Here is a 20838-nt window from a genome sequence, read left to right as displayed (position 1 = left end):
TGGATATATTATAATTAATAAAAACAATTAATCATCATTAACACAACATAAAATATCCAATAAAATTCACGAGCATAAAAAACCGTCAATTAATTTTAAAAATGTATTTTTGTAGGCACATTCAATACAGTGACATTACCGTATGGAACAAGGATACTTTCCTGGGACTTTCAAAATTAGAGACTCTGTAAGGATGCTGTATATATAATGTGTCAATCATTCTAGTCTTGATAATATCAAAAAACTTAATAAACATTGGTTTAATACTTTCTGTTTCTACGAATTAATTCAATTACTTTATGCAGGTATCAGTTTATACATATCCAATGATTGTCATATCATTTTAATTCCACATTTAAGCACACACATGAAAACTGTTTTTATTACTTTAGGACAATAAATGATGACCATCGTCTGCACTGTGACTGCATCTTGGCCGATTTTGTCAGGTTTGTACTATCAAGAAACTTGAAGCTAGGACGTTGGTCTGAACCGAGATGTTCAACTCCCAGTAATTTGACAGGAGTGTTGTTACGGGATCTCTCCTCAGAGAACATGCATTGTGACGTCACTTCATCGACATTGACAACACCACTACAGGAAACGACAGGTTTAACGATATTTTTTTTTATTTTAAAAACTACCTCTGATTTGCCTTCTTTTCCTCAAAGACAACATATCCTATAATAGATACATAGACAACAAATCCTATAATCGACACATAGACAACATATCTTATAATAGACACAAAGACAACAAATCCTATAATACACACATAGACAACATTTTCCATAACAGACAAAAAATCCTATAATAAATACATAGAAAACATATCCTATAACTGACACACAGACAAGATTTCATATAATAGACACATGGACAAAATATCCTATAATAAACACATATACATCATAATCTATAATAGACACATAGACAATGATTAAAATCTATCAAAGACACATAGACAACATATCCTATAATAGACACATAGACAATATATTCCATAATAGACACATAGACAAAATATACTTTAAGAGACACACATACATCATATCCTTTAAAAGACAAATAGACAACAAATACTAAAATAAGCTTTTTTTGGACTCTTCTGAAGTTTACAGGTAGATAGGTATTCAATTACTGAGTATTCAATAAAAAATAACATGATCGATGTTGGTAGCGGCAACAAAGTAAGTGAAATACAAGAATAAATTAACATCCCTGAATAATCTGTATTTGTAAAATGTTTACTTACATTTAAAATGTGATATGTTTGAACCGGGATGTTTAACTCCTAATAATCTGACAGGTGCATTGCTGCTGGATCTTACGTCTGAGGACATGAATTATGACGTAAGGACAGCTACAACACCAGTACAGCAAACTACAGGTAAGATGATTAATTTCTTACTTGAATGTCTGCGTTTTCTCATAGACAACCTATCCTATAATAGACACATAGTCAGCATATCCTATAATAGACACATAAACAACATATCCTATAATTGACACATTGGAAACATATCCTATAATGGACACATAGACAAAAAATATAAATATACACCTTGAAAACATATCCTTTAATAAACACATAGAATACATATAAAATAATAAACATATAGACAACATATCTTTAAATAGGCACATTGAGTACATGTACGTATCCTATCATAGACACATAGACAACATTTCCTATGATATAGACACTGACGTCATATCCAATAATATACACGTAGAGTATGTATCGTCTTATAGACACATAGACAACATATCCTATAATGATACATATATTTCATAATCTATACTAGGCAGATAGACAATTTATTCCATAATTGACAAATAGACAACATATCCTATAATTGACACATAGACAACATATCATACAAAGGACACATACAAAAATAATATTAATAGACACATAGACAACATATCCTATAATAGACATATTGACTACATATCTTATAAAAGACACATAGACAATATATCCTATAATAGACTCATAGAGAATATATCCTATAATTGACACATAGACATCATATACTATAATGGACACATAGACAAAAATAATATTGATAAACACATTGACAACATATCTTATAATAGCATAGAGAATATGTAACCTATAATAGACACATAGACAACATATCTTAAATAGGCATATTTACTACGTATCCTATAATAAACATATGGGCAATTTGTCTTCTAAGAGACACATATATATCATAATCTATAAAAGACATATACAAAATATATTCTATAAAATACACATAGACATTATATTCTATATAAGACACATACAAGACATATTATTTAAAAAACACATAGACAACAAATACTATGATAGGCTTTTTTTGGACTCAACTAAAGTAAACAGGTCGGAAAGGTATTCAATAGAAAGTAACATGATTGATGTTTGTAGCAGCAACAAAGTAAATAAAATACAAGAATAAATAAACCTCTTTTAATAATCTGTTTTTTGTAAAATGTAAACTTACATTTATAATGTGATATGATTGAACCGGGATGTTTAACTCCCAATAATCTGACAGGTGCATTGCTCCTGGATCTTACATCTGAGGACATGAATTATGACGTAAGGACAGCTGCAACACCAATACGAGAAACAACAGGTAAGATGATTAATTTGTTACTAGAAAAACTCTCACTGATTTGTCTGCGTTTCCTGCGTGTAAGTTGTCAACAATAACGTTCCAGCCACTGTAAAGACAGCATATCCTATAATAGACACACAGAATATATATTTTATAATAAACATAAAGACAATATATCCTATAATCGACACATAGACAACATATTATATAATGGACACATAGACAATAAATAATATTATTAGACACATTGGTACATTTGTAACATATCCTATAATAGGCAAATCGAATACATATCCAATAATAGACACATAGACAACATATCCTAAAATAGGCACATTAACTACGCATCCTATCATAGACACATAGACAACATAAACTATGATATATATACTGACATCATATTCAATAATAAATACAAAGACTACTTTTCCTATAATAGACACATAGACAACATTTCCTATAATAGACACTTTACATCAAAATCTATAATTGACACATAGACAACCTATTCTATAATAGAAACACAGACAACATATCCTATAATTGACACATAGACAACAAATCCTATAATTGACACAAATATATCATAATCTATAATAGACACCTAGACAATTTATTCTATAATAGACATATAGACAATATATCCTATAATTGACACATAGACAACATATCATGTAATGGACACATATACAAAAAATAATATTAATAGACACATTGACAACATACCCTATAACACACAAATCGAATTATTATCCAATAATAGAAACAGACAACATATCCTATAATAGACACATAGACAACATGTCCTCTAATAGACACATATACATCATTATTTATAATAAACACATGGACAATATATCCTATAATCGACACATAGACGACATATTCTGTAAAAGACACAAAAACAACTAATACTATAATAGTAGTACTATAATAGGCTCTTATGGACGTTTCGGATAGGTATCCAATACAAAATAAATTGATCGATGTTGGAAGCGGCAAGAAAGAAAGTGAAATACAAGAATAAATTAACATCCCTTCATAATATGTATTTGTAAAATGTTTACTTATATTACTCACATTTAAAATGTGATATGTTTGAACCGGGATGTTTAACTCATAATAATCTGACAGGTGCATTGCTCCTGGATCTTACATCTGAGGACATGAATTATGACGTAAGGACAGCTACAACACCAGTACAGCAAACTACAGGTAAGATGATTAATTTGTTACTAGAAAAACTCTCACTTATTTTTCTGTGTTTCCTTATAGACAACCCACCTATAATAGACACAAAGACAACATATCCTATAATTTGCACATTTATAACATATCCTATAATGGACATATAGGGCGCGCTTGATTTGTCTACACCTTACACCCGGTGTACACTTTTTTTTAATAATCAAGTGCAAAAGTGTACACTTTTGGTGTACACCTTATACACCCTGTGAAATGCAATATGGCTGACAAATGATGAGACGGTAAATCTGCAGAGTTTCTTTTTCTGTATTTGAGTTTAACTGTCAAGTTTGTGATAGGTTCATTGTGATGTATTGTTTTTAGTGATTTAGTAGTCAATGTTTTGTGCATTTTATGGAAAATGAAAAGCTTCATAATTTATAAAATTAAAAAAAGAAGCAAATTTTGCAAGTTTGGGTGAAAAAGTCTCTAGATATATTTGACTAGGGCTAGGTATTTAGTTATAGGGGTAATTATGGGCAGCTAGGAATTTGTTTGATAAAATATTCTTTGCATTTTGTAAAATGTTTTGTTTTTAAATGGATTTTAAAAGAATGTTTACAATTGCAACAAATATTTTATTAAAAAATCGTCTGCAAATAGGATCCCCTCAGATTGTTGAGATTTTGACGTCCATGTTAAATTTTCTACACTACACCAAATTTCACTCGATTATAAGGTGTTAATCGTCTACACCGGGAGTAGTAAGGTGTAAACAAATCAAGCGCGCCCGTATACGAAAAATAATATTGATTGACACATTGACAACATATCTTATAATAGACACATAAACAAAATATTCTTATAGACACATAGACAACATATCCTTAAATAGGCACATTGACTTCGTATCCTGTCATAGACACATAGACAACATAAACTATGATATAGACACTGACATCATATCACATAATAGACACGTAGAGTACATATCCTCTTATAGACACATAGACAACAAATCCTATGATATAGACACTGAAAGCATATCCAATAATAGATACGTAGATTACTTATCCTCTTATAGACACATAGACAACATCTTCAATAATAGACACATAGACAATATATTCTATAATAGACACATAGACAACATATCCTATAATTGACACATAGACAATATATTCTATAAAAATACAGACGACATATCCTGTAATAGACAATTAGACAACAAATACTTTAATAGGTTTTTTATGACTCAACTAAAGTTGAGAGGTCAGATAGGTATTCAAGAAAAAGTAACATGATCGATGTTGGTAGTGGCAATAAAGTACCTGAAATACAAGAATAAATAAACCTCCCTTTATAATCTGTATTTGTAAAATGTTAACTTACATTTATAATGGGATATGTCTGAACCGAGATGTTTAACTCCTAATAATCTGACAGGTGCGTTGTTGCTGGATCTTACCTCAGAGGACATAAATTATGACGTAACTACAGCTGCAACACCAATACAAGAAACAACAGGTAAGATGATTAATTTTTTACTAGAAAAACTCTCACTGATTTGTCTGAGTTTCCTCATAGACAACCTATCCTATAATAGACACATAGACAACATATCCTATAATAGACACATAGACAACATATATTAAAATTAGCACATTGACTACGTATCCTATCATAGACACATAGACAACATCAACTATGATACAGACACTGAAGTATATCCAATGATAGACACGTGAAGTACGTATTCTATAACAGACAAATAGACAACATGTCCTATATAGACATACATATATATATATATATATATAAATATATATATATATATATATATATATATATATATATATATATATATATATATATATATATATATATATATATATATATATATATATATATATATATATTAGGGATGTCAATTTTACTCGGACAGCTTAGTCGAATAGTCGGATGCTTTAGTCGAACGATAGTCGATTATTCGTTTAATTTAATTTTTTTATATCATTTTCACTGTTTGTCTTTTTCTGACTAGTTTACAATATTTAATCTATGATATTACCATTATACAACGGATTTATGAAATTATTAACATGTTCGTAATACAATGAAAACTGTACAGGAATATGTACATGTACCCAGTGTATCTAATTTCAAAATTAATATACAAGCATTCTATTTAATGCAAAATATTAAACGCTCGTATTTGTCCTTTCTTTCCATAACGGTAGTACATGTACCCCACAATTGAAGTCAATTTCTCAGTGATCTTTGACAGGTAAACAATTAAAGAGTGTCTCTTAAGGAGGCTGGAGGGTCAACAAATAAATCCCAAATTAACCACCAAATTTAACTTATTTTTTTTTATATGGTATCTTTACCTGTCTACTATCATTTTACAAAGAAAAAATTCAAAGATTTTAGTTTTAAAATTTCATCATTTTTGTATATCTTTATATGGAGCTCTCTTTTTAAAGGAGATTGAAATAGTCTAAAAATGGCTGCGACCCCCGAGCCTCGTTAAAAATAAAAGAGAGGCCGAGAGCTTGGGATAAATTTTAATCATAAAATTTTGTGCAAACAATCAATTATTGTATGATTTAAATACGGTTTAAATACTCTCATTACTGACTCCATGTAGTTGACATGCATTTACAATGTTGTAATTATTATAATAGCAGCTTTGTTAAATCAGATTTTTTTCTGGTTTAAAACAGTAAGAGGTAGACAATGATAAATAATCATATATGTTTGTTATTTTTTCTTTCCCACTCTGCTTTTTGTCATTTTTGCGGAGAACTTACATTAGGAAAATGTTTGTTTGATGTTACACTGCGCTGAGTGCAGAATAAAAGTTCAAATTCACATAGTCTCAATTACATTGCTTACCTTTTTAAAATTAGACCAAAACTGTATATTTTGAAGACATGTTTGACGAACATACATCGACGTATAAACTTTGAACTGTTATACAATACACTTAATTTTACACATGAAAATATTGATCTGTAATTAAATGAAATTGGCAATTTTAAGTTTATTGCCTTGAATTCAAAATTTCTATGATGAAACACATATTCAACGAATAACCGACTAAAGAAATTTTAGTCGATAGTCGGTATGATCGAACGATAGTCGAGTACTCGAATATTCGTTGACATCCCTAATATATATATATATATATATATATATATATATATATATATATATATATATATATATATATATATATATATATATATATATATATATATATATATATATAATATATATATATATATATATATATATATATATATATATATATATCATAACTATAATAGTCACAAAGACAATATATTCTATAATAGACACATTGACAACATATCCTATAATTGACACATAAACAACATGTACTATAATGGACACATAGACAAAAAATAATATTAATAGACACATTGACAACATATCCAGTTATAGACACATAGAATACGTATCCAGTAATAGGCACATAGACAACATAACCATAAAAGGCTCAATGACTACGTATCCTTTAATAGGAACATAGACAATATGTCTTCTAATAGACACATATATATATCATAATCTACAGACCCTGAGACGTACTACTACCCCAAAAAATCGTGTAACTTCCGTGTGCTTTCCCTTTCGTGCAAACTGTGCAGCGTTTCGTGCAAATCGTTTAGCGTTTCGTGTAAACCGTGCAGCGTTTTGTGCAAACCGTGTAGCGTTTCGTGCAAACCGTGTAGCGAGCGTGCGAGAAGCGTGTGAGAAACGTGCGACTTTCGTGTAAGAACCGTTTGTGAAACGCGTGACTTTCGTGCAAGAATCGTGTAAGATTCATTCGGAAGTCATTTCATTTTAAATACGGCATTGGATGGGTTAGGATGTCGAATTGTATTAGTATTTAATTATTGAATTAGTTATGAATGTAATATTTTTGGAGTTAAATAAATGGAACAGCAACAAGAAATTACACGGTAATGTTTATTATATTTTTGTTTGTTTTTTTTTTCTTCTAAAGAAAATGCGTTCAAATTAATCAACTATGTTCAAATATTTCATTGAATTCAATATATAGTCATGTTGTATATTTTATTTGATAAAATAAACTTTATCAGGAAACACAATACTATCAACGCGATCATGGCTTCCTAAACATTTTTTTTCTCAAATAAAGAAATACGGTTTATTTTATTTTTAATTTAAAGCAAAAATAAATTAGGTTTCCGCTCTTGTCTTTACACCCAACGAACGTGAAAGAAAGTTTTGAAAAGATGTGTCAATAAATACCTTTTAATACATAAAATTTGTTGTTCATCATTGTCAAAAAATGAATTATATTTTAAATTTGCATGCCAAGACGACCACATGTATAGAAGGGGGGGGGGGGTATTAAATTAAATTGCCATTACAGTCTTTCATTTTTTGTTGTAACTTTCAATCTAATATTAGTTTGAATAAATGCTAAATTTTCTATTTCTTTTTAAATCGTTTGTTAAATGTGTGCATCGATACACCCATTAAAAATATATATCAATCTTCTTTCCGTCTTTCATATGTGATCAAGGTTACTTACAACAGCGATCACGGGCTCCGAGTGCATGCAACTGAAAACTGGTTTTGATATATATATATATATATATATATATATATATATATATATATATATATATATATATATATATATATATATATATATATATATATATATATATATATATATATATATATATATATATATATATATATATATATGAAGTTCACGGTTTAATGATACCGGAAAATTACGATTGGGTTTTATTTTTTCAAATAAAATGGTTCTAAAAAGATTTAAAGGGTACAACTTACATAACAGTGGATTTAGTCTTTTATTCATTTTGTTAATCTGAATTTTTAGCCGTAAACAGAAAAATAAACAGAACTGATTTGGTAGTTCTTTCATGAAAGAAAAATTCAGGAGTAAATCATTAATGATTGTTTATTATTTGTTTTATTAATCATGTACTTTATATTTTATCTGAGATATTTCAGTTTTGTTGTAATATATCTGAATGCCGTGTAAAGATCTATCTACTTTGTATGTACAATGCTGCGACTATTAATTAATAGCATCTATTAATTTAAAGAAAAGATGCACTTATTTTATGAGGAAAATTTTGTTGCTGCTATTTGAGTTGGGTTAGCTTGAATTTAAATTAGATTGGGTTCGGGATATTTCAAATTCCCCCTTTTTACCATAGATCCTAAAACGAAAGGTACACGAATTTTGTAGCAAACAGAATTTTCCAAAAATATGCTTTCAAACACATTGTTTCTTAAATTATATTGAACTATACTCGTAAAAATATTAAATTGCAAGAGATACATTGTAATAAATTATAATTTATAAAAAATTGTATTTCATCAAAAACATTGACTCATGATATCGGCACTTCGTTTTTAAACATTTGGATAAATAAATAAATACGAAACGACAATTATATATTAATTAATTGCAACTGTCGGAGTAATACATATTTCTATCGGTTTGTATGATACTAGTGTACTGATTTTAATTAAAACAGCTAAATGTGGCTTTGTAAAAGATTTCCATTAAATAAATTATGAAACCGAAATGTCCGAGATATTCCGAGTAGAAAATCGAAACCGAGGCCAAAACGTGCGAGAACCGTGTACAAAGGGTTTGAGAAACGTGTATAAAGCGTTTTGTGCAGCCTTTCGTTTAAACCGTGCAGCCTTTCGTGCAAAGCGTTCCGTGTAAACCGTGTAGCGTTTCGTGTAAACCGTGCAGCGTTTCGTGCAAACCGTGTGGCATTCGTGTACCGTTCGTGCAGCGAGCGTGTGGGGTAGTAGTACGTCTCAGGGTCTGTATAATGCACATATAGACGATATATACTATAATACACACATAGACAATATATTCTATAAAAGAGACATAGATGACATATCCTGTAATAGACACATATACAACATATCCTTTAATTGACACGTAGACAGAATATCCTATAATGGGAGCATAGACAAAAGATGATATTAATAGACACATTGACAACATATTCTTTAATTTACACATAGAGTATGTACTAAATAATAGATATATAGACAACATATCCTAAAATATGCTTATTGAATACGTATACTATCATAGACATATAAACAACATGTACTATGATAGAGACACTGACAGCATATCCAATAATAGACACGTAGAGTACGTATCCTATAATAGACACATAGACAACATATCCTATAAAAGACACTATAGATCATAATCAATTATAAACTAATAGACAATATATTCTATAATAGACAGATAGACAACATGTCCTATAATAGACACATATGCATCATAATCTATAATAGACACATAGACCATATATTCTTTAAAAGACACATAGACAACATATCCTTTAAAAGACACACAGACAACAAATACTATAATAGGCTTTTATTTGGACTCAACTGAAGTTTACAGGTAGATAGGTATTCAATACAAATTTATATGATTGATGTTGGGAGCTGCAACAACGTAAGTGAAATACAAGAATAATTTAACAACCCTGCATAATATGTATTTGTAAAATGTTTACTTACATTTAAGGGTACTTACCACAAACAAAAAATGGATGCGCGGGTTGATATATATTTTTTGACTGATTTTGATTTGTAATGATATAAATAATAAATCCCTGAAATATAAAGAAATAAGATTTGAGATTTTATTTTGCCTTCTATATAATTCCATACAAAATTTTGTAAACAAAATCTTATAAAATTCTCCCATTAGAAACATTATTCCTATAATGGACCCATTCAATTAAAATGTAAATCTATGAGAACATAATCCTTTTCTGAAAAAAGACTACCTTAAATGTGATATGTCTGAATATGTTTAACTCCTAATAATCTGACAGGAGCATTGACATCAGAGGACATGAATTATGATGTTTAGTGTAGATGTGTGTGTGTGTGTGAGCCAGTATATATATATATATATATATATATATATATATATATATATATATATATATTTGTGTGCATATATTTCATTATATTAAACTTTAATCCTTAATTTCTAACCGTTATTGGGATTTTAACAACATTTAAAAATATACAATGGTAAAAAATAACACAAGACAAAAATATATTCAAAACATATCAACATATCCTATAATTGTCAGGATTTTGACTACATATCATATAAAAGACAAAAATTAATAGACACATAGACAACATCCTATTAAACACATAGTTAAAAATTGACACATAGACATATACTATAAACTCATAGAAAAAATAATATTGATAAAACATTGACAACATATCCTATAATAGCATAGAGAATATGTATGTATCCTAAATAGAATCATATTGACTAAAATATGATAAACATATGGATATCTTTGAGTTTATATATATATATCTATAAAATACACATGACAATATATTCTATAAAATATACATGACATTTTATATAAGACACATGACATATTATATAAAAAACACATAGACAATTCAATATGAAAAGCTTTTTTGGATCATGAAGTAAACAGTCTTTATTCAGTAGAAAGAAACATATGTTATAAATAAAATACAAGATTTAACCTCCCTTAATAATCTGTATTTGTAAAATGTTATTACATTTATAATGGAATTTTGTTTAACTATAATCTGAATCCACGTTGTGGATCTTAAAAGGACATGAATTATGACGTAACTACAGCTGCAACACCAGTACGAGAAACGACAGGTAAGATGATAAATTTCTTACTTTAAAAACTCTCACTGATTTGTCTGCGTTTCCTCATAGACAACGTCTCCTATAATGGACGAAGAGAATATGTATTCAACAAAAGACACATAGACAACATGCCCTAAAATAGACACATTGACTACGTATCCTATCATAGACACATTGACAACATATACTATGATATAGACATTGACAGAATACCCAATAATAGATTACGTCGAGTACGTTTCCTATAATAGACACATAGACAACATATCGTTTTATTGACATATAGACAACATGTTCTATAATTGACACATATATCATAATCTATAATAAACACCTAGACAATTTATTCTATAATAGACATAAAGTGGATGGAAAGTTATTGTTGTCAAACCAATCGTGTAGAATCGTTCGTGTATCGTGAGTGATCGTTCGTGTAACGTGCAAGATCGTTCGTGTATCAAACTCAATCGTGTGCATTTTTAATCGTGCGTTTAGAATCGTATAAATTTCGTTTTGTAAGTTTTTATCGGAATGTTGTTTGTAAAAAAAAATCATTTCCCTTGTTTGTTTTTCTTAATTTATTAATTAAAATCCAAATAAAATGAAAAAGCGCAATTTACATAATAGAATGCAGAACGAACTAATTATCACCCGGAAACAAGCAATATAGTAAGTTGTACAATATTAAGTTCTCGTTAAATAGTGCTTTCAATATTGTGATAAACCGTTCTTAGATCTTAAACGCCTTTTTGACAAATCTGATTTTAATTATTATTTATTTCTCATTGTGATTCAACAGAATCTTGAAATCAATTCATTGAAAATAAATATATATATATATTTCTTAAAAAGGAATAAACATTTCTCAATGCTTACATAACTAGTTAGTCGACAATTATAGGTGGACATGACATGATTTTCGGGAGTTTTGATTATATGTGTTCATCTCTTGAGCCTATTTGTAATTAATTAATTTTAGATTTCTGCAAATAAAAAAGTTGAATAATTGGCAAGTCTATCAGACATTGAATCATGGAAAACATAAGGATAAATTTTGTAATTATGATTTAAGTCATTCCATGCTGGCATTTTTGTTCAATCGTATCCCCCTTTCTACATATCATGATATCCAATTCAGTAAAATTATGCGACCCACATGCATTTACATCGTCTGATAGAACGAACAAAATCTGTTTTTTTATCGGAGAATTACCTTAAAAATAATTATTTTTAATCTAAAAGATTAAGTCTTGCATACATTTAGTTACAGAAATATCATTTTAAATATCATTTTACGTTTTTTTTTCTTCAAAGTCTATGAAATGATATTGATAATTCTTTGAAATCCTAAATAAATATTAAGCAGTATATGGTTTTGAAAATATTGATTCATAAATATTTTGACCTACTTTGAGTGAAGAATCGCGCGTTTGCGTTAACAATCGTGTAAGATCGTGTAACGTGTAGAATCCTTAACGTGAAAGATCGTTCGTGTAACAGGTTTAATCGTGCGTTAATCGTGCGGAATCGTTCGTGTAAGTTGTCAACAATAACGTTCCAGCCACTGTATAGACAGCATATCCTATAATAGACACACAGAATATATATTTTATACTAGACATATAGACAATATATCCTATAATCGACACATAGACAACATATCCTATAATGGACACATAGACAATAAATAATATTAATAGACACATTGGTACATTTGTAACATATCCTATAATAGACAAATCGAATACATATCCAATATTAGACACATAGACAACATATCCTAAAATAGGCACATTGACTACGTATCCTATCAAAGACACATAGACAACATTTACTATGATATATACACTGACATCATATCCAATAATACATAGACTACTTATCCTATAATAAACATAGACAACATGTCCTATAATAGACACTTTACATCAAAATCTATAATTGACACATAGACAACTTATTCTATAATAGAAACATAGACAACATATCCTATAATTTACACATAGACAACAAATCCTATAATTGACACAAATATATCATAATCTATAATAGACACCTAGACAATTTATTCTATAATAGACTTATAGATAATATATCCTATAATAGACACATAGACAACATATCATATAATGGACACATAGACAAAAAATAATATTAATAGACACATTGACAACATACCCTATAACAGACAAATCGAATACTTATCCAATAATAGAAACAGACAACATATCTTTAAATAGGCACATTGACTACATATCCTATAATAGACACATAGACAACATGTCCTCTAATAGACACATATACATCATTATCTATAATAAACACATGGACAATATATTCTATAATCGACACATAGACGACATATTCTGTAAAATACACATAAACAACTAATACTATAATAGGCTTTTTTTGGACTCAACTGAAGTTGACATGTCGGATAGGTATCCAATACAAATTAAATTGATCGATGTTGGAAGCGGCAAGAAAGAAAGTGAAATACAAGAATAAATTAACATCCCTACATAATATGTATTTGTAAAATGTTTACTTACATTTAAAATGTGATATGTTTGAACCGGGATGTTTAACTCCTAATAATCTGACAGGTGCATTGCTGCTGGATCTTACATCTGAGGACATGAATTATGACGTAAGGACAGCTACAACACCAGTACAGCAAACTACAGGTAAGATGATTAATTTCTTACTTTAAGGATTTAGCGGTGTAATAGGCCACTTCCGGTTAAAATGCCGAGGTGTTTGACATCGGCAGTTCTCGGAACATGCATCTATCTTCGTAAACAAAAATGGCGCATCGTCAAGACGGACTAGAACGCTATCATGAGAACAGATTATAACCAATCAAAGGAAAGAATTGATATGATATTAAATAGAAAACACCGTACTATAATTTTGGTTGGCAAAATATGCAGTTAGAACGATGTTATCTTCATATACACATTACAAGGGTTTTTCCAACTTCTAAAAATAGCACCGATTTCGAAAAAAAAAAACGAAGTAACTTTTTATTGTAATTCTGTGATTCTCTTAGTATCAGCTAACAGTTTGAGAAAATAATGTACGTTACAATATTAATAGCATGGCGTGTATTGTGGAATCTGCAATAAATCGACAGATGTTGTGTACATATGATCCCTACATAATTTATGTAATATTCTGGAATTGTGCACACCTGTGGCCGTGCTAAATGATTCTCAGGATTTGTGAAATATTGATGGTTTCTTGAAAAATAATTGAAAGAACAGACTTAAAATATCTAGATACTCATGTAACATACATTAATGTCACGTTCAATTATCCATGTTATCACACATGTACGTGAAATATCTTAGATGATCTAAAAAGATCGATCAGTAAAAATAATGTAATTATATGTTTTGAACTTTAAATGTATATATATATATATATATATATATATATATATATATATATATATATATATATATATATATATATATATATATATATATATATATCATCAGCTATGAGAACAAAAATATATCCTGGGTAAGGTCAGGGTGAATTTTATCTGTGTGGGTTTTTATAAATTTATTTTTGAATTAGTTTCAGAAACAGGGGGGGGGGGGTCAACATATTTATTTATGCATATTTTGTTAATTTATAATATATGTGAGGCACAATATCGTTTTTGAAACCCTTTGATCAGTGTTTTGCGATCTGTCAGATATATTTTAGCCTTCATTGTAAAGTAAATAAAAACTATTAAGAACTTTATACACATGGGAACTGCAAAAATGTAGTTTATTTTGTAAACCCTATCTAGGTCAAGGTGAGTGTGAAAAGAGGTCAATTTTCTGAGCAATGGAATCTAATCTGAATTGAGTTTAGTATGACAATCATCTTTTGTTTATATATGCTCAAGCTCATCACCGGTAGTTATTTCATAACAACCTACCCTATACCATGAACCAAAAAAAAATAATGGCTTACATTTTTGGGGGGTACATCACTCTGATGTAGAATATAGATCAATATTGTGGATAGAATAATTCTTTTTTGTAGTTATATTATCACAAATACATGTCACACAAAATTTTCTATGTTTTCTTATTGATCATCCCTACCATAATTTTCTATGGCAGAATACTATAAACGGTTTTATAACAATATTGCTAAAAGAACCACGAACGATGGTATTGTTCTCTCGCCTAGCTCTAAGTCAATTTTCAAAAGTTAACATATTTAAATGATTTTCAGAATTTTTATAGATATTTATATGAATTTTCATATAACGTTACTTTTTGGGGATACCAAAGAAAGATAACTCTATGATTATGGTAAAACTTGAGTATTTCACTATAGAAATCAATGGAAAACGGAAATTATTTTTAAAATATCTTCCCCCCCCCCATGAAACAAAAATTCCTTTTTACAGGTAATATAGACTGTCATTTCACAAATTTATGCGAAAACTTTTTGTGTTTCACGGGGGGGAACATATGTTTATAGACAAAAAAATGGAAAAATGAGGATTTTCCATCAATTTTAAAGCTATTTACAACTAAATAATTGTATTTTAATAGTTTATATATGTTTTATTCATTTGTGTAAAGCATAAGAAAAGATATGAAATATATTTAATCATATTTAAGACTATTTCAAAATAAAGTGATACTTGAAAGTTCGATTTCACTAGAAAATATCGTCTACACCCCTTTTTTGAGAGCTGAAATTAATGATCATTTACTATCTAAAGCTGGAATTAAAATGATTAATCAATTACCATAGAACTGTTCTTTGTACTAAACCAAGATTTAATGGCCAAATTGCCATTAAAATTCAAATTAAAGGGTGCAAAATGTATGCGGGAATCAAGAGTTAGAGTACGAAGTTCTTTTCACTGAAAGCAGACAAGTTCTCTCGATTGCAAGTATTCATATATCACATCTGATGACTCTGAACTAAAAAAAATTGAATGTCTACAATTCTAGGGCTTACTTTTACAGATGAATACATGAAACATTAAATTGTTCTCTGGCTTACTAGAAAAATTACATCTCTACCCTTTGTCTATTAAGGGTGCACCACTGGCGAGAGGGTACAGTTACATTTATGAGCACATAAGAAATATGTATGGACAAAATTACATGAATCTAAGGGAAATATTGCCGAAAGTGTTGTTCATTATAACTACATGTATGCTTAATTAGGTCATATTCGAGGTCATGGCCATTACACCCCTAATACCTTAAAAACTCTCACTTATTTTTCTGTGTTTCCACATAGACAACCCACCTATAATAGACACATAGACAACATATCCTATAATTGGCACATTTATAACATATCCTATAATGGACATATAGGGCGCGCTCATTTGTCTACACCTTACACCCGGTGTACACCTTTTCATAATCAAGTGCAAAAGTGTACACTTTTGGTGTACACCTTCTACACCCTGTGCAGGGCATATGTAGGTAATTACACCGAAAATTCAATATGGCTGACAAATGATGAAACGGTGAAACTGCAGAATTTTTTTTCTGTATTTGAGTTTAACTGTCAAGTTTGTGATAGGTTCATTGTGATGAATTGTTTTTAGTGATTTAGTAGTCAATGTTTTGTGCATTTTATGGAAAATGAAAAGCTTCATAATTTATAAAATAAAAAAAAGCAAATTTTGCAAGTTTGGGTGAAAAAGTCTCTAGATATATTTGACTAGGGCTAGATATTTAGTTATAGGGGTAATTATGGGCAGCTAGGAATTTGTTTAATAAAATATTCTTTGCATTTTGTAAAATGTTTTGTTTTAAAATTGATTTTAAAAGAATGTTTACAATTGCAACAAATATTTTATTTAAAAATCGTTTGCAAATAGGATCCCCTCAGATTGTTGAAATTTTGACGTCCATGTTAAATTTTCTACACTACACCAAATTTCACTCGCTTATAAGGTGTTAATCGTCTACACCGGGAGTAGTAAGGTGTAGACAAATCAAGCGCGCCCGTATACGAAAAATAATATTGATAGACACATTGACAACATATCTTATAATAGACACATAAACAAAATATTCTTATAGACAGATAGACAACATATCCTATATTTGACACATAAAGTAGGTATCCAATAATAGACACATAGACAACATATCATTAAATAGGCACATTGACTTCGTATCCTATCATAGACACATAGACAACATATCCTATGACATAGACACTGACAGCATATCCAATAATAAACACGTAGATTACTTATCCTCTTATAGACACATAGACAACATCTTCTATAATTGACACATAGACAATATATTCTATAATAGACACATAGACAACATATCCTATAATTGACACATAGACAATATATTCTATAAAAATACAGACGACATATCATGTAATAGACAATTAGAAAACAAATACTTTAATAGGTTTTTTATGACTCAACTAAAGTTGAGAGGTCGGATAGGTATTCAAGAAAAAGTAACATGATCGATGTTGGTAGTGGCAATAAAGTACGTGAAATACAAGAATAAATAAACCTCCCTTTATAATCTGTATTTGTAAAATGTTAACTTACATTTATAATGGGATATGTCTGAACCGAGATGTTTAACTCCTAATAATCTGACAGGTGCGTTGTTGCTGGATCTTACCTCAGAGGACATAAATTATGACGTAACTACAGCTGCAACACCAATACGAGAAACAACAGGTAAGATGATTAATTTGTTACTAGAAAAACTCTCACTGATTTGTCTGCGTTTCCTCATAGACAACCTATCCTACAATAGACACATAGACAACATATCCTATAATAGACACATAGACAACATATATTAAAATTAGTACATTGACTACGTATCCTATCATAGACACATAGACAACATCAACTATGATAGAGACACTGAAGTATATCCAATGATAGACACGTGGAGTTCGTATTCTATAAAAGACAAATAGACAACATGTCCTATATAGACATATATATATATATATATATATATATATATATATATATATATATATATATATATATATATATATATATATATATATATATATATATATATATATATATATATATATATATATAATAGTCACATAGACAATATATTCTATAATAGACACATTGACAACATATCCTATAATTGACACATAAACAACATGTTCTATAATGGACACATAGACAAAAAATAATATTAATAGACACATTGACAACATATCCAGTAATAGACACATAGAATACGTATCCAGTAATAGGCACATAGACAACATAACCATAAAAGGCTCAATGACTACGTATCCTTTAATAGGAACATAGACAACATGTCTTCTAATAGACACATATATATATCATAATCTACAGACCCTGAGACGTACTACTACCCCAAAAAATCGTGTAACTTCCGTGCGCTTTCCCTTTCGTGCAAACCGTGCAGCGTTTCGTGCAAACCGTTTAGCGTTTCGTGTAAACCGTGCAGCGTTTCGTGCAAACCGTGTAGCGTTTCGTGCAAACCGTGTAGCGAGCGTGCGAGAAGCGTGTGAGAAACGTGCGACTTTCGTGTAAGAACCGTTTGTGAAACGTGTTACTTTCGTGCAAGAATCGTGTAAGATTCATTCGGAAGTCATTTCATTTTAAATACGGCATTGGATGGGTTAGGATGTCGAATTGTATTAGTTTTTAATTGTTGAATTAGTTATGAATGTAATATTTTTGGAGTTAAATAAATGGAACAACAACAAAAGAATTACACGGTAATGTATAATATATTTTTGTTTGTTTTTTTTTTTTTTTCTTCTAAAGAAAATGCGTTCAAATTAATCAACTATGTTCAAATATTTCATTGAATTCAATATATAGTCATGTTGTATATTTTATTTGATAAAAAAAGTATATCAGGAAAGACAATACTATCAACGCGATCATGGCTTCCTAAACATTTTTTTTTCTCAAATAAAGAAATACAGTTTATTTTATTTTTAATTTAAAGCAAAAATATATTAGGTTTCCGCTCTTGTCTTTACACTCAACGAACGTGAAAGAAAGTTTTGAAAAGATGTGTCAATAAATACCTTTTAATACATAAAATTTGTTGTTCATTATTGTCAAAAAAATGGATTATATTTTTAATTTGCATGCCAAGACGACCACATGTATAGAAGGGGGGGGGCTATTAAATTAAATTGCCATTACAGTCTTTCATTTTTTGTTGTAACTTTCAATCTTATATTAGTTTGAATAAATGCTAAATTTTCTATTTCTTTTTAAATCCTTTGTTAAATGTGTGCATCGAAACACCCCTTAAAAATATATATCAATCTTCTTTCCGTCTTTCATATATGATCAAGGTTACTTACAACAGCGATCACGGGCTCCGAGTGCATGCAACTGAAAACCGGTTTTGATATATATATATACATATGAAGTTCACGGTTTAATGATACCGGAAAATTAACATTGGGTTTTATTTTTTCAAATAAAATTGTTCTAAAAAGATTTAAAGGGTACAACTTGCATAACAGTGGATTTAGTCTTTTATTCATTTTGTTAATCTGAATTTTTAGCCATAAACAGAAAAATAAACAGAACTGATTTGGTAGTTCTTTCATGAAAGAAAAGTTCAGGAGTAAATCATTAATGATTGTTTATTATTTGTTTTATTAATCATGTACTTTATATTTTATCTGAGATATTTCAGTTTTGTTGTAATATATCTGAATGCCGTGTAAAGGTCTATCAACTTTGTATGTACAATGTGTAGTTAAATGCTGCGACTATTAATTAATAGCATCTATTAATTTAAAGAATAGATGCACTTATTTTATGAGGAAAATAATAGACACATAGACAACATATCCTATAAAAGACACTTTAGATCATAATCAATAATAAACTAATAGACAATATATTCTATAATAGACAGATAGACAACATGTCCTATAATAGACACATATGCATCATAATCTATAATAGACACATAGACCATATATTCTATAAAAGACACATAGACAACATATCCTTTAAAAGACACACAGACAACAAATACTATAATAGGCTTTTATTTGGACTCAACTGAAGTTTACAGGTAGATAAGTATTCAATACAAATTTATATGATTGATGTTGGGAGCTGCAACAACGTATGTGAAATACAAGAATAATTTAACATCCCTACATAATATGTATTTGTAAAATGTTTACTTACATTTAAATGTGATATGTCTGAATCGGGATGTTTAACTCCTAATAATCTGACAGGAGCATTGTTGCTGGATCTTACATCAGAGGACATGAATTATGATG

General features: G+C 29.2%; 1 long non-coding RNA gene across 1 annotated transcript; it reads left to right on the top strand.

Annotated features, from left to right (window-relative positions):
* The first annotated feature begins 3753 nt into the window (after nt 1-3753).
* LOC134262986 (uncharacterized) lies at nt 3754-20838 on the top strand. Its single transcript, XR_009991160.1, has 3 exons — nt 3754-3827; nt 5244-5324; nt 20794-20838. It is a non-coding gene; the product is annotated as an uncharacterized LOC134262986 (long non-coding RNA).

Source organism: Saccostrea cucullata, unplaced genomic scaffold (assembly GCF_032062105.1).
Source record: "Saccostrea cucullata isolate Sc308-1 unplaced genomic scaffold, CSIRO_AGI_Scuc_v1 ctg1495, whole genome shotgun sequence".
Taxonomy (NCBI): Eukaryota; Metazoa; Mollusca; class Bivalvia; order Ostreida; family Ostreidae; genus Saccostrea; species Saccostrea cuccullata.
Note: the sequence above shows the minus strand (reverse complement) of the source record. Positions and strands in the feature narration are given on the sequence as shown.